Source organism: Macaca fascicularis, chromosome 8 (assembly GCF_037993035.2).
Source record: "Macaca fascicularis isolate 582-1 chromosome 8, T2T-MFA8v1.1".
Classification (NCBI taxonomy): Eukaryota; Metazoa; Chordata; class Mammalia; order Primates; family Cercopithecidae; genus Macaca; species Macaca fascicularis.
The window spans coordinates 143,171,972-143,187,131 of record NC_088382.1 but is presented as its reverse complement, the minus strand read 5'-3'; the positions used below and the strand labels follow the sequence as shown (position 1 = coordinate 143,187,131).

The following is a 15,160-nucleotide window of genomic DNA, read 5'->3' as shown; positions in this document are numbered from 1 at the left end:
TGCCTGGCACATAGTAGGAGCTCAACAAGGAGGAGCACTCCTATTCCCTAAAGACAGAAACCCTCCACCTTTGATGAGAATCAGAAGCCGCTGTACAGCCCTGATTGGGTGGATCTTGTTGACGGGCCCCAGTTTCAGAGGCTCAGTGCATGGAGTCTGCAGAAGCAATAAGGCCCCAGATACCTCCCTGTACTCTTCTCCCGTGTGTCTCTTGCTCCTGGCCCCCTTAGCACCCTGCTCACTGGATCCTTCTGGACCCTCACTGTGGGGCCTCTTAGATTTCCCCAACCTATGTTGCAAACTTTGTTCTAGGAACCTGGTGTCCAGGCTGTTGGCCATCTCTAATTTAGTCCTAAGATAGATCCCCAAAGATGGCACAGGTTGCCTGTGGACCTTTTCACTGCATGATCCTAATCACAGCTGATGTTTTCTGAGTGTTCCATGCTTTACTAAGTGCCTCAAATGATGATAACAGAAAGGATACTTGCTACCACGTCTCAACAAGCATACCAGGCACTGTTCTGTGCTCCTGTGTAATTTTCTAATTCATTCTCGTAACCTCATAACCCTGTGAGGTCGGGGACTTCTATTATCCCCATCACCAAAAGAGTAGACACAGGTACTGAGTGATGAGATAACTTGTCCAAGACCCTGGTCAGTCGATGGCATAGCCATTGGCCGAGTCATTATTGTGTTTGTCCCTTACGAACAGCAGGCAAAGTGAACCGCTCTTCCTCATCTGTCTTCTTCATGACCATCATCATCAGCATTTCCACATTACAGATGAGGAAACTGAGGCTTCCAGAGGCACACAGGCAAGGCTGGCGAAACAGGAGCTGGGATCTAGGGGTTTGGATGCTGGGGTACAGGAACTCACCCTGGGGTTGAAGGTGGAGAGAGCCAGAAGTTGGTTGTCTCAGTTCTGCTCACGTTCTGGCCCCACTGAATCTGCTCACAGCCCATGTGGTGCTAAGAGCTGTTAACAGCAGAGCAGAGTGGAGCAGGGAGGGCTTTTTATGCAAACAGGGGGGTCATGAACTGGTGCGCGCAGGGGGTTGGATAGTGTATGCTTCAAGGTCATGTCAATCCTGGTGCTGTCTCTGCATTTGAACTCAATATCCCTTTGAGCACAAAGGGATATTGTGTTCAAGACAGACCTGGCTTTGAGTCTCATCTCTGCCAATTTCTAGCTGTGTGGCCCTGGGCAAATCATACTCTTTCAGAATCTTAATTTCCACATCTGTGAAATGGGGGTAAAACTACCAGCCCCAGAGGACTGCTGTGAAGCTTGAATGAAATCATGCACATGAGATGCTTTGCATGCTATTGGCCTCATTGTCCGTATTCAACCCATGGTTGCTATTGTTGAAGATAATAGCTCTTCCAGCAAAGCAGCCAGACCTCAGTGGTTAGCCTTCAAATTCAGAAAGGCACTTCATTATGAGGGATGCTGTGTGTTCAGCCCCTTTCAGAGAGAGAGGTTAAAAGTGAGAACAGGGCCGGGCGCGGTGGCTCAAGCCTGTAATCCCAGCACTTTGGGAGGCCGAGACGGGCGGATCACGAGGTCAGGAGATCGAGACCATCCTGGCTAACCCGGTGAAACCCCATCTCTACTAAAAAATACAAAAAACTAGCCGGGCGAGGTGGCGGGCGCCTGTAATCCCAGCTACTCGGGAGGCTGAGGCAGGAGAATGGCGTGAACCCGGGAGGCGGAGCTTGCAGTGAGCTGAGATCCGGCCACTGCATTCCAGCCTGGGCGACAGAGCGAGACTCCGTCTCAAAAAAAAAAAAAAAAAAAAAAAGTGAGAACAGCTTTCCCAGTCTAACAAGTGCATGCGCTTCCTGCCCAAACTTCTTCTCATTCTTACTTTCAGATCAGCCGAGTTGGCCTCCGGAGTCCTTGGGTCTCCACAGAGGGAGGTGCCACCGCACCCAAAGGGGACCCACCCTTTGAGCTTCCCTGCTCAGTTTGCTCACACGCTGGCATGAGCCATGTCATTCCTGGTTCACACACCCAGAATTTCTACCCGGAAACCTGGTTATCATTATGCAGCCCAGCCAACAGCTCTGCTGAGGGCCTTCCAGCACTCACACCAAATGTTTCTAGGTCCTCTCACCATTCCTCACTCAGCTTCTGTGTCTGCTCTTGCTTGCACTTTTCTACTTCCGGGACAACTGTCCCGTTTGCGAACTGATCTGGCTAAACTGTCTCCGTCTTGATCTCATTCTCCATCAGTGTCATGTCCTGGGTGGGAATCTAGATTAAGAAACCACTTACTTGCACATCCATGAGCCTGCCCAGGACACAGAGTGGTGCCGAACGCAGAGCCTGCCCTGGACACACAGGCTGATGGACCTGTATTCTCTCTCCCCGTGCAGTGGCCTTTTCTAGGGCAGAGCCCAAAGTGTACTGTTGTCCCCAGCAGGGCAGAACACAGTGCTTGGCACAGCCCAGGCCAAGGCTCAGTAAATGCTGATGGGAAGTGGACTGTGTTAGTCCCAGACTTTACACTACAGTAGAGTTAGGAATTAGTTAATCATTCAGGCTCCAACCTTTATCAGTCTTATGACCTTCAGCAAGTTACTTAATCTCCTCAAGCCTCCATTTACTCACCTTCAAAATGATGAAAATCATAGTACACACATCCAAGGACCATTGTGAAGATTAACTGAGCTTTTGAGTATAAAGGGCTTAGTTTAGCAAATGCGCATAAGTACTTAAAAAATGTTATCTGTTATGCTAGTTTAAGTGTTATCTGTTATTGCTACTACTAGTATCAAAGTGATTTCATGTTGTTTTGTATTCACTTACTTCTTAGCAGAGCCTTGCAAAGTAGTTGAAGCAGAGACAGTTCGATTTTACCAATGAGTAAAGTAAAACTCAGAGAAAGGCTTTCTTTTTCTTTCCTTTCCTTCCTCCCTCCCTCCGTCCCTCCCTCCCTTCCTTCCTTCCCTCCTTCCTTCCTTCCTTCTGTCTGTCTCACTCTGTCACCAGGCTGGAGTGCAGTGGCGGGATCTTAGCTCACTGCAACCTCCGCCTCCCAGGTTCAAGTGACTCTCCTGCCTCAGCCTCCTGAGTAACTGGGACTACAGGTGCAGGCCATCACACCTAGCTAATTTTTGTTTTTTAGTAGAGAGGGGGTTTCACCATGTTGGCCAGGATGGTCTTGATCTCTTCACCTCGTGATCCACCTGCCTCGGCCTCCCAAAGTGTTTTGATTACAGGCGTTAGTCATCGAAAGGCTGTTTTTCTAAAATTGCACAGCTTGACTTGACCAGTCTCCCCCTGGGGGCACACCTAAAAGCAGGCCACACTGTTTTGCATGTCATGCCCATAGGCCTCAGAAAAGATCCCTATAATTTAAAAATGCAGCAATAGTATTCAGCCAGACCCAGTGGTAACAGTTATCCAGATGATTGTTTGCATGGAGAGGAAAAGCTATGATTTATTAAGCAAACTGGGCCTGCTCCTCCAGGAGTGATATCCAGCGTTACTTCTAGTTTGCTGCTCTGCTCCAAGAAGACACAAAATTGGAGAACACACTCTCTTGTGAGAGTTATTGTATTATATTGTAGAGTAGAAAGGAGCCTCTGGTGGCATGAGGGGGCTGTGGATGGTGGAAGTACGAATATGGGCCAAGAAATAATGATTTATGGGTTCAGAACAGGAGGAATGAGAACATAACCATGATTTGTTGGAGTGGAATTTGTCCTAATCTGTGCTGTAGCTGGAGAAGGTAGACATTTTTCTTGCTTCCAGGTCTCTTGGTTTAAGCCCAGCAGTTCCCTGCTTAGCTCCTAGATTGGTGCTAGTGGCTACCAGTTGGATGGATGGAAATGAAAGGGATGAATGGGCTGGAATAGGATGATAGTAGTTTGCCTGGTATCGGGAAGAACACTGAACCCTGGGTCTAAGGCCCTCTGCCCACTGTCCAGCTGCACAGCTCTCAAGCTGTGTCATGGAGGAGCCACTTCTCTGGGCCTTGGTTTCCTCCTTTGTGGTCTTGGAGAGTCACACGAGCTTTTCTGAACCTCTCCAGAAATGGGGACACTTTCTGATTTGTCTTTCTTGTATGGCTTGTGTGTATGAACATGCTTCACAGATGTTTCAGCGGTAAGAGTTTAGCTGTTGCTCCTAATTGGAAGCAATCTTGGAAGGGTGGGGAAATAGGGACTCAATATAGAAAGAGGCATGACAGCAGAGCATGAGTGAGAAGAGAACTGGGACATGGCTTTCAGAAAAGATTTCCAAGGCTCCTGTTAAAACCAAAAGGCAAGCAAACTCTGAGGAGCTGTCAGGCTGTTCCTGGGATCTGGGGCAGAAAGACAGTGGAATAAGTGCCTTGCCTCTGCATTTAACACCCTAGTCCTATATTAGAGAAGCTGAAAAACTGAGGCTGTGGAAGGTGAGTCCCCCATGGGATGCAGTTCTAGTTTTGGTTTGTTTTTGCCTTTTTTTTTTTTTTTTTTTTTGAGATGGAGTTTCACTCTTGTTACCCAGGCTGAAGTGCAGTGGCAGGATCTCGGCTCACCACAACCTCTGCCTCCCGGGTTCAAGTGATTCTCCTGCCTCAGCCTCCTGAGTAGCTGGGATTACAGGCATACACCACCACGCCCAACTAATTTTGTATTTTTAGTAGAGACGGGGTTTCTCCATGTTGGTCAGGTTGGTCTCGAACTCCCAACCTCAGGTGATTTGCCCACCTCGGCCTCCCAAAGTGTTGGGATTACAGGCGTGAGCCACCGTGCCCAGCGAGTTCTAGTTTTTAAGATAAGCCTCCAGGTCGCAAACTTGTCCGTTGGAATTTGGAATCCAATGCAATTGCCAACTTATTTTTTTCAAAGCCAACCTAAGACCGATGGAAGATTTGGTTCAGGATGTTATGCATTGCTTCAAGTAGAGTCTTAGGCTTTAATTGAAGATCACAGTTGGCCACAGGTGCCAGGCTGTGGAGTTAGAGACTTCATTCAGAGCAGGGCTCCATGTTTAATCTGATTCTTGCATTACCCCCTTATATCTTACGGCGTAGAACAGTTACAGTGTATATCCTGACATAGGCATATATACATGCAGATTTTTATATTACAAGGATTCTCGACTATTTAGTAAGATGTAACATACAGAAGGCCCAGACTCAGTAATGAACTTCTGCGGACTTATAAATCAGCCACACCCTGCTGGATTATCTGAGATTGATCTGCCTGTTCACCCATTTATTCATGGATTCACTGGTCATTATTTAGTCCCTCCTACACCCATAGGATAGCCAGTGGGGGTGAGAGTGGGGAAACCTAGTGTCAAGTAAAATAACAGCTCCCCTTCCCCACCTCTGACGGCTCGGTCTAGTGAGAGCAACCAATGGTGGGATTGAGGTGATGCCTGGTGCTTAGTAAATTCTTGCTAAATGGAAGAATGAAGGCTGGGCGTGGTGGCTCATGCCTGTAATCCCAGCACTTTGGGAGGCTGAGGCAGGTGGATCATGAGATCCGGAGGTCAAGACCACGGTAAAACCCCGTCTCTACTAAAAATACAAAAAATTAGCCTGGCGTGGTAGCGGGCGCCTGTGGTCCCAGCTATTTGGGAGGCTGAGGCAGGAGAATGGCATGAACCCGGGAGGCAGAGGTTGCAGTGAGCTGAGATTGCACCACTGCACTCCAGCCTGGGTGACAGAGTGAGACTGCATCTCAAAAAAAAAAAAAAGGAATGAATGAAGAAACACAAGAATGAAGCCATGGGTACTGGAAGGGGGTGTGGCCAAGAAAACATCTTAAAAGTGTGATACCTATATTGTTTTGGTCACTCTCTCCTTCAAGAAATAGGAATAGACTTTCTCCCACATGCCAAGTGGTGTGCCGGGTGGCAAGGACACAGTGGTATGTGGGGCAGACATGCCCTTGCCCTTATGGAGTTAACATGTTGGTGATAATGCTTTGTTGCAATGCAAGGAACACTGAAAATATAGAGGGGCTATGCCCAGCCTCGTCCCCAGAGTCAGCGAAGATCTCTCTGGGAAGTGGTGTTTACACTGAAATCTGAAGGGTGAGTAGAAAGTACAGAGGGAATGGGGAAGGTGTAAGCCAGTGATGCAAGGGAGGGAGGCCTGAGTTACAATTTACAAGGATCCCCCTGGCTGCTGCCAAGAGCGGGAGTTGGCATTAGAGGCGATGGCTATTTTAAGACTGGCTAGGAGGCTGTGGCAGTGATCTTCGTGCCTTAATTCTCATTTCTGAAAAGAAAGAGTTTCGTTCCTGTAGCTTTCCCAGACCCTGACCCCTAACTGTGCTGACTCTGGTCACGTTCGTGTATCTTCTATGTAACATCCTGCCCCCATCAGCAGGTGCCAAATAGAATCTGTTTATAGTCAACACCACACATGGTTGGTTTCCAGAGCCAGGCAAATTCCTTTAGACAACTCTGGGCTTAGACAGTCACTAAATGCTGTTGTTTCTCCCTCTAAAAGAGCTCTTGAATCTCCCACTCCTCCTTTTGCCCAGGGCCCTGCCTTCTGGCCCTCATTATCTCTTCAAAATCACCAACTCGACAGGGACTGAACTTTCTTCCTAACACACATGTTTATCCTCATGTGTCGCCATTGCCAGGGGTGTAAAGATACCTCAGTGGTTGTATCAGTCAGCTTTCTCTGTATAACAGACAGCCTCAAACCCCAGTGCCTAAAAATAGCAGACATTTATGATTTCTGTGGGTTGATGATCTGGTCTGCGCAGTGTGTGTTAGGCTGATTGCCTGTGCTGGCCCATCTACACATCTGGAGGCTGAGCTGGGGTGCCTCAGCCTCTCTCCACACATTGTTATCCTCCGGGGGCTACCTCAGGCTTGCCAATGTGACAGCAGAATGATTTCCAGCAGCAGCTGGGCATGGCGTGACTCATGCCCAGGAACTTGAGACCAACCATGGCAACACAGCAAGACCCTACAAAAAATAAAAATAATTAGCCTGGTGTGGTAGCATGAGACGGTAGTTCCAGCTACTCAGGAGGCTTAGAGGGAGGATCGCTTGAGCCTGGGAGGTCAAGGATGCAGTGGGTGGTTGTCATGCCACGGCCCCTCCAGCCTGGGCAACTGAGTGAGATCCATCTCCCCCACTCCCCCCCAAAAAAAAAAAAAGAATGATTCCCAACAGCAAGAGAGAGGAACTTTTAGACATAAGCACTTTTAAAGTCTTTATTGGTGTCACCTTTGCTATTGTGCCATTGGCTAAAGCAAGTCTCGTGGCCAAACTTTGATTCCCCTTCATGCTGGGGGGCGGGGGGGCAAAGCCACACTGCAGAGTGTGCATGCAGGTGGCCTGAACAAATTGGGGCCATTTCTACAGCAACGGTTATGAGGGAGACTTTACAACCAGACTGAATGGGGATGTTTTCTGTGTGGTCTGTTCCCTGCCACGTACTGCTTTTGTCCTACTGAACAGGTTTACTCGTCAGGTCTCAAAGCCTCAGCTGCCCCTCCTTAAAATGGGAATCATCCTTGGGACCACCTCAGTGATTTCATGAGAGGGTCTAAAGAGAAAACTGAGTGTCTGCACGTCTCTCAGTGCTTGGGGCCCAGTAAGAGTTGAGGGTTTCTGTGCTATTCTTAGTGTCAGATGAAGTCTTCTTTTTCTTTCTTTCTTTTTTTTTTTTTGAGACAGAGTTTCGCTGTCACCCAGGCTGGAGTACAGTGGTGTGATCTCAGCTCACTGCAACCTCATCTCTCAGGTTCAAGCAATTCTCCCGCCTCAGACTCCTGAGTCTCTGGGACTATAGGCACGCGCCATGTGCCATCACACCTGGCTAATTTTTGTATTTTTAGTAGAGACAAGGTTTCACCATGTTGGCCAGGCTGGTTTCGAACTCCTGACCTCAAGGGATCCACCTGCCTTGGCCTCCCAAAGTGCTGGGATTACAGGCATGAGCCACCACGCCCAGCCAGATGAAGTCTTCAGAAGCCCTTTCCTACCTGGCCTCAGGTGGATTTATCCTAACCCCGATGTCACACTTTCACATTCGTATCTTACATATTTATTTTTCCTTTCCCCATGTTTTGTGTTTTTACTAAACAGCACCTCGCTAGTGCTTCGTTCAGGGAGCAGCTAAAAATATCATCTCCTCTTCAAATTCTTCTTCCAGACGGAGTTAGTCATTTGTCCTTTTTTTTTTTTTTTTTTTTTTTTTTTTTGATGGAGTCTCTCTCTGTCTCCCTGACTGGAGTGCAGTGGTGCGATCTCAGTTCACTGTAACCTCCACCTCCCAGGTTCAAGTGATTCTCCTGCCTCAGCCTCCCAAGTAGCTGGGACTACAGGCGTGCGCCGCCATGCCCAGCTAATTTTTGTATTTTTAGTAGAGATGAGGTTTCACCATGTTGGCCAGGCTGGTCACGAACTCCTGACTTCAAGTGATCTGCCCGCCTTGGTCTCCCAAAGTGCTGAGATTACAGGTGCCCAAGCCTGTATTACATTTTCCTGAGTTGTTTGTGTATTTTTCTGTTTTCTCCCAGTCTGAACTCCCTGAGGAGAGGAGTTGTGAGTTACTCACCTTCCTGTCCTGGTGTGTGGCTCTTTGCCTGGAACAGAATAGGTGTTTGTTTAACAGATAGTGCTATATAAATAATTGGATGAGTGAATGGATTAAGTGAGTGAATCTCTTTTCATTATCTTGAGTCATCCTAAAAAGGCAGAGGATGGACTAAGTGCCAAAACTGACCTAAACTTTTCTCCTCTTCCCCTCCAGCCGGTACCATTTTCAGATTTCATCTTCCTGAACTGGAAATGCGAATGAGAGGAAATTAACATCCCCAAGAGCTGCAGTGAGCAAACGCATTGAGCTTGGGTCAGGACAGTTCCATTTGGGGACCAGAGATGGACGGTCACTCAGCCTGTGGAGGTAAGTGACTAATCTGTCCGCAGCACAAGTGAGATGTGCTGCCTTTTCTGTTTTGTTTTGTTTTGTTTTCCATTGATTATGTTACATGGAGGATGTGGAAGATATTCTCCTATTTCTTGGTGTCTGAAACATGTCCTGCTTGTCCAGAAACGTGCCATTAAGAGGAATTCCCAGGCCCGGCGCGGTGGCTCAAGCCTGTAATCCCAGCACTTTGGGAGGCCGAGATGGGCGGATCACGAGGTCAGGAGATCGAGACCATCCTGGCTAACACGGTGAAACCCCGTCTCTACTAAAAAATACAAAAAACTAGCCGGGCGAGGTGGCGGGCGCCTGTAGTCCCAGCTACTCGGGAGGCTGAGGCCGGAGAATGGCGTGAACCCGGGAGGCGGAGCTTGCAGTGAGCCGAGATCCGGCCACTGCGCTCCAGCCTGGGCGGCAGAGCGAGACTCCGTCTCAAAAAAAAAAAAAAAAAAAAAAGAGGAATTCCCATGGCAGGGGAAGGGGAATACAGTGTCCCTCAGGAGAAAGATGCAGATTGCTAGTATCTAGCAGCCTTTCTTTTTCTTAAATGGAGAGCTTTCTGAGCTCTCATGAACACTGGTGACTGTTAGAGTATCTAGCAGCCTTTCTTTTTCTTAAATGGAGAGTTTTCTGAGCTCTCATGAACACTGGTAAGTAAAAACCTGAATTCAGATCATCCTTTGATGACAAGTGCCTGTCATCCCGAAGAAGGCCTGGCACGTCACTCTGGTGTGTCCTAGAGCAAGTGTCAGCAAACTGTGGCTTACGGGACAAGCCTGGCCCAGCCTGCCTTTGTAAATAAAGCTTCGCTGGTGCCCCGCCACGCTCATTTGTTCAGGTGTCATGTACGGCTGTTTTCACACTGCGGCAGCCTGACTGAGTCATTACCATAGAGACTGTGTGGCTGCAAAGTCTGACGTATTTGTTCCCTGGTCCTTAACAGAAAAGGTGTTGCAACCTCTGTTCTACAGCTGAGCTGTCCACACAGAGCCACTCCATATGGGGATATGGAAATTTTAATTAAAATGAAATAATATGAAGAATTCAGGGCTCAGTCACATCACATTTCATGTGCTTAGTAGCCACATGTTGCTTATGGGTACCCATGGACAGTGCAGATAGAAGACATTTTTATCAGTGCAGAGTTAGCTTGGGAAAAACTGAGATCACCTGGGATGTGTCACTTCATTCTGCTGGTCTCTAACCCAGCTTGGGCATAATTGCAATCATTGCAGAAGAAGAAGGAAGGCTGATGTCTGTGAGTGTGTATAGCTGTTTTCTATATGATTACTGGCAAGGGCCTCTCTCTCTCGTGTGCACTCTCTCACTCTCTCTAGTATAAGAATGGAGTAGCTTTTAACATTTCTTTGGGAGCCATCTTGTGGTGTCTGTTTGTGACTCCATGTAAAACAAATCCACTTGGGCCTTGGGGTTTATTCGTTTTATTTATACAAGTAGATATGGATGTGAGCTTGAGCCCTTCTGGGGTCCCAGGTAGGTCAGGGGCCATGTGGGGCCTCCTCTAAAGGGGAAGAAGCAATGGCTTCCACGTTCCCAAGGGGTAAATATATGGTCAAGAGCGATAAGAAACAAGGAGAGGAAGAAAATGAGCAGAAAATGTGGCATGTGTGAGTCTTAGAAGAATGAGGAAGAGTGGAGACAAAAGACAATATGGTTCCTGGTTATGGTCATAGGTTTACTTTGAGAGAACATGTTGAACAAAGTAATGATGCTTGGGAATATACCACCTCTCAGAATTGTGCTGAACACAGACAGTTCTATATGATAGACAGGTGGGGGAGAGCCTTGAACCTGGAGCTAGCTCACCATCTTAGATGGGACAAGATTGGGAGCATAACAGGAGGTTCTGCTTGGTGCATAAACCAATGCAAGTGGGAATAACAAGGGCTGATCACTGAGATGCACAGTTTGTATGGAAGGGACCCAAGAAAGAAGAGAGAAGAGACTCTAGATGGCCAACAGGTCTGGGCAAAGGCCCTACGTTTGGCATTTAGAAGTTGGGCTTTCTTACCTTTGGGTTACCCAAGCACAAGCAAGAACAAAGCAGAGACTCCATTGATGAGAAAAGATCCAATTGATATGTATTCTGCACATCTAGGTTTGAAAATGGCCCCCTGCCTCTTTGTTTTGGTTGGTCTTCAAGCACCTCACCATTACAGAGGAGTGCTGTATGCGTTTTAAGCAGGCATTTCTATAGCAAACCTTCAAACCATGGAGTTTAATGCAGATACGAAGTAATTATAAGTAATACAAATAATAGTATTAATTTTTTAGTTATTTCTTAGAATCAAGCATATCAAGAATGATGATGATGGTGATGATGTTAACAGTGATAATATTTTTTATCCATTTCTAGCTTATTATGTGCCAGGTGCACTGTTCTACTAATAATTATTATCATTATTACTAATAATAATTATTATAGCTTTAAATTATTGGGCACATACAATGTACTAAGTAATATATTGATTTTTTTCTCAATCTCGTGAAACCAGAGCATTCATTTCCATTTGTAATTTTTTTCAATTGTTTTATTTTTATATGATTGCAAATGTATAGAAAAGTTATAAGAACAGCCAACAAATTCCTGGACTCCTTTTGTCCAGGTTTTCAAATGTTCGCATTTTATCATGTTCATTTTTTCTTTTTTCTCTACATTTTTTTCTGAAATCAGAAACTTGTATCTTAGAATACAACTTTCTAAGTCAGAAACTTAACGTTAATTTGACTATTATCTAACTTTCTGATTTCTCATTCAGATTTCACCAGTTGCCCCCGATAAATTCCTTTATGGCAAAAGAAAAGCCCGTTGGCATGTGTCTTTCTTGGAAAACTTTCTTAATCTCGTATTTCAGCACGTTAACCTTTTTGACAAGTTCAGGCCAGTTATTTGATAGAATGCGCTCAATTTTGGCTTTTCTGATGTTTCCTTGTGATTAGGTTGGCAGGACTAGCCCAGAGCTGATGTGTCCTTTTCAGTGCATTGTATCAAGAGGCGCCAGTGTGGCTGTCTCCCATTACTGGTGATGTTAGCTTGGAGCTCTCAGTTAAGGTGGTGTCTTCCAAGTGTCTCCACTGCAAAGTTACTGTTTCACCTTTGCCATTAATAAGCATCTTACGGGGAGAAGTTCTGAGATTGTGTAGATATCTGATTAGTCCTCAGTCTATCAGTCATTAGTTTTAGCATCTTTTGATGATTCTTGCCTGAATAGATTTATTATTATCATAGTTGCCAAATGGTGATTTTTCTAATTTCACTGTTTCTTTTTCGTTTATTAGTTGGTTTCCTACTATAAAGAAGAAATTTTCTTCCTCTGTTCATCTTTTTTTTTTTTTTTTTTTTTTTTTTTTTTGAGACAGAGGAGTCACTCTCACCCAGGCTGGAGTGCAGTGGTGCAGTCTTGGTCCTTGCCCACTGCAACCTCTATCTCCCAGGTTCAAGCAGTTTTCCTGCCTCTGCCTCCTGAGTATCTGGGATTATGGGCATGCACCACCATGCCCAGCTAATTTTTGTACTTTTGGTAGAGATGGGGTTTCACCATGTTGGCCAGGCTGGTCTCTAGCTCTTGACCTCAAGTGATCTGCCTGCCTTGGCCTCCCAAAGTTCTGGGATTACAGGTGTAAGCCACCATGCCCAGCCCTTCCTTTCTTTATATCAGTGTGGACTCATGGATTTTAATTTTATTCAATAGGTTGCAGTCTTTTGTGATCATCAATTATTTTGATATTTACATTGCCCCAAATCTGTCCACTAGGGCCTGGCTCCTGTGTCTCTAACATTTCTCCATCATAATTTGAGCACTTGCTGCCTTGTTGTCACAGCAAGGTATTCTAGCCTCATCTTCTACTCTCCTCACCTCAGTGGTGGAATCAACATGGGAGGCTTGGTTCCTTTTCATGGGAAATGGTGTTTAGAAACCAAGATCTGGCCACTAGGTGTGCTTATTGTTCCTGGGGTAGCATTGCCTCTAGGCCCTCTGGGCAGACATAATTGGGGTGTGTGTGTGTGTGTGTGTGTGTGTGTGTGTGTGTGTGTGTGGTGTATCACACAGACAAGCACATTTCTATACATACATATGCACATCCACATGTACATCCACACATCATTCAGATCATTTTCAAATTGACCTATCTATCTATTAAAATCACCGTGAGTTCACACTAATGGTGCTAGGACATTCTGGAAATTCATGTCTATCTGAATGATGCTGAACAGTCATTCTACTTTCACTGTCAACGCTACCACCAGCTACATTTATTAAACCATGTTCACGCCCAGTTTTAGACCCTTTCCCTCTCTGTTACTTCTGACATCAACTCAGTGGCCCAAGTACAGATGAGCAAACCAAGACTCTGAAAAGCTAATTAACTTGTGCAAAGTTATACAGCTGGTAAAGTGGCAAGCTTATAGGGAGCACCTGTTTGTCCCTCAGCTTTTGATCAAAGGGCCTAGGGAGAAACCTCTGTCTCAGGACAAAAACAAGAGCAGAAGACCGGGGTAGCATTTGTCCCTGCTGACAGCATTTGTCACAGTGCAGGCCAGCCAAACATGTGGACCATGTGTATGGTCTGCGTCTCTCAGATGGAGTCCTGTTAGAAGGTGTGTGTAGATGCACATGGTGGTGTGTGTTGCATGTGGGAGTGAGAGTTTCTGTGGGGGATGCAGGACTGTTGTCTTGTCCTTGTGAAGACATTGATCAGGTTGAGGATGTGATTACAGAACCGGGCCTCTCCGCAGAGGGAACATTTCTTCTCTTGCAGGGTGGTTTCTTGGGAGAGCTGCTTCAGTGTGGAAGCCTTAACTTAAACACGTTTTGGTCTCCAGCTCCCAGCAAAGATGCAGAATGTGCACCAGATAAATGCTGGTTTCAGGCAGGCATTGACAAACATTTCTGAGCTGCTTCTGTGCCAGGCACTGCTCTAATCAGACAAAAAAGATCCTAGCTAGGGGTGAGAAAGAGGAAGAGATATACAGTAAAAAAAAAAAAATATATATATATATATATATATATATATATATGTGGTATGGGCAGGGGCAGGAGGTCCCAGGGCAGGGCACAGCATGTATGTGGTGGTCAAGGAGTGTCTCTTCCAGGAAATGTTTCTAGAACCAAGTCACATGGTAGACAGGAAAGAACAAATAGGGAGGTGAGAAGGAGAGCAGGGGCTGTTGATCAAAGGACATGCAGGGACTGATTCAGTCTTCTTCAGGGGACTGTGGCCTCCCCCCAGAGAACCAGGCCTGTTTTCCTTCTGGGCAGTGCCACATGGGGGGACGCTCTCCCTGGGAGCTAAAGCATTTCCTCCAACAACAAAAAAACGTTATCAGCTGGCCCGGAGACCAACTGCAGGCCAGGGCACTCTGATTAGATAAGAGGACATCCTGTCTGTCGTTCAATATTCTGATGGGCAGCAGCAAGGAGCTGTTGGAATTTCCGTTGCTGATAACCTTTAAGAGCAGCAGTGGCAGAAATGGGGGTTGTTTGGGGTGGGAGGGGAGAGGAGACTTGGGAGCACTCTGGAGTATCTGAAAGGCTGATGGGGAGAGAAGGATTAGCGGATGAATGTGTAGAGGGTGATTTTGAGGATGGATCTAAGTTGCATGAGTGAAGTGAAGAGGGAGGGAGGTTCTCATTCAGGCTGTTTTTCTTTTTTTCTTACTCATTCATTCATTTAGCAAATACTTACTGAGTGCCTTCCAGCTCACTGGCACTTGACTGAGCACTGGAGGTAAAACAATAAGATGAGAGCTACGTCCTCAAGATGTTAATAACTTATTTATTTCCTTATTTTATTTAGGTATTTATTTTGAGATAGAGTCTCACTCTGGCACCCAGGCTGGAGTACAGTTGTGCCATCACGACTCACTGCAGCCTTGACCTTCTAGGATCAAGCGATCCTCCTGCCTCTGCCTCCTGAGTTGCTGGAATAAGAGCGTGCGCCACCACGCCTGGCTAATTTTTTTATTTTTTGTAGAGATGATGTTTTGCTATGCTGCCCAGGCTGATCTGGAACTACTGGGCTCGAGCAATTCCCCAGCCTCAGCCTCCCAACGTGTTGGGATTTCACGTATGAGCCACCGTAACTGCCCGATGATAATAATTTAATGGGAGAAACAGATCAATTAATAAATCAGTGGTATGTTTAGGTGCAGTTCTGGTTCTTTGGTTCCTGAAGCTTATACAATTTGGGAGTTTTCTTTAAGGAAAAATAATACAAAGTTATGACGTTAAAATAA

General features: G+C 46.2%; 1 protein-coding gene across 11 annotated transcripts in view; it reads left to right on the top strand.

The window, feature by feature from the left end:
• Positions 1-15,160, top strand: part of ST3GAL1 (ST3 beta-galactoside alpha-2,3-sialyltransferase 1) — a 116,100-nt gene that overhangs the window by 16,447 nt on the left and 84,493 nt on the right. For all 11 annotated transcript variants that reach the window (XM_073999505.1, XM_045398735.2, XM_065519654.1 and 8 more), the window contains exon 2: positions 8,728-8,880. The gene's annotated coding sequence lies outside the window, so the exon portion shown is untranslated. The remainder of the gene's footprint in view (positions 1-8,727; positions 8,881-15,160) is intronic.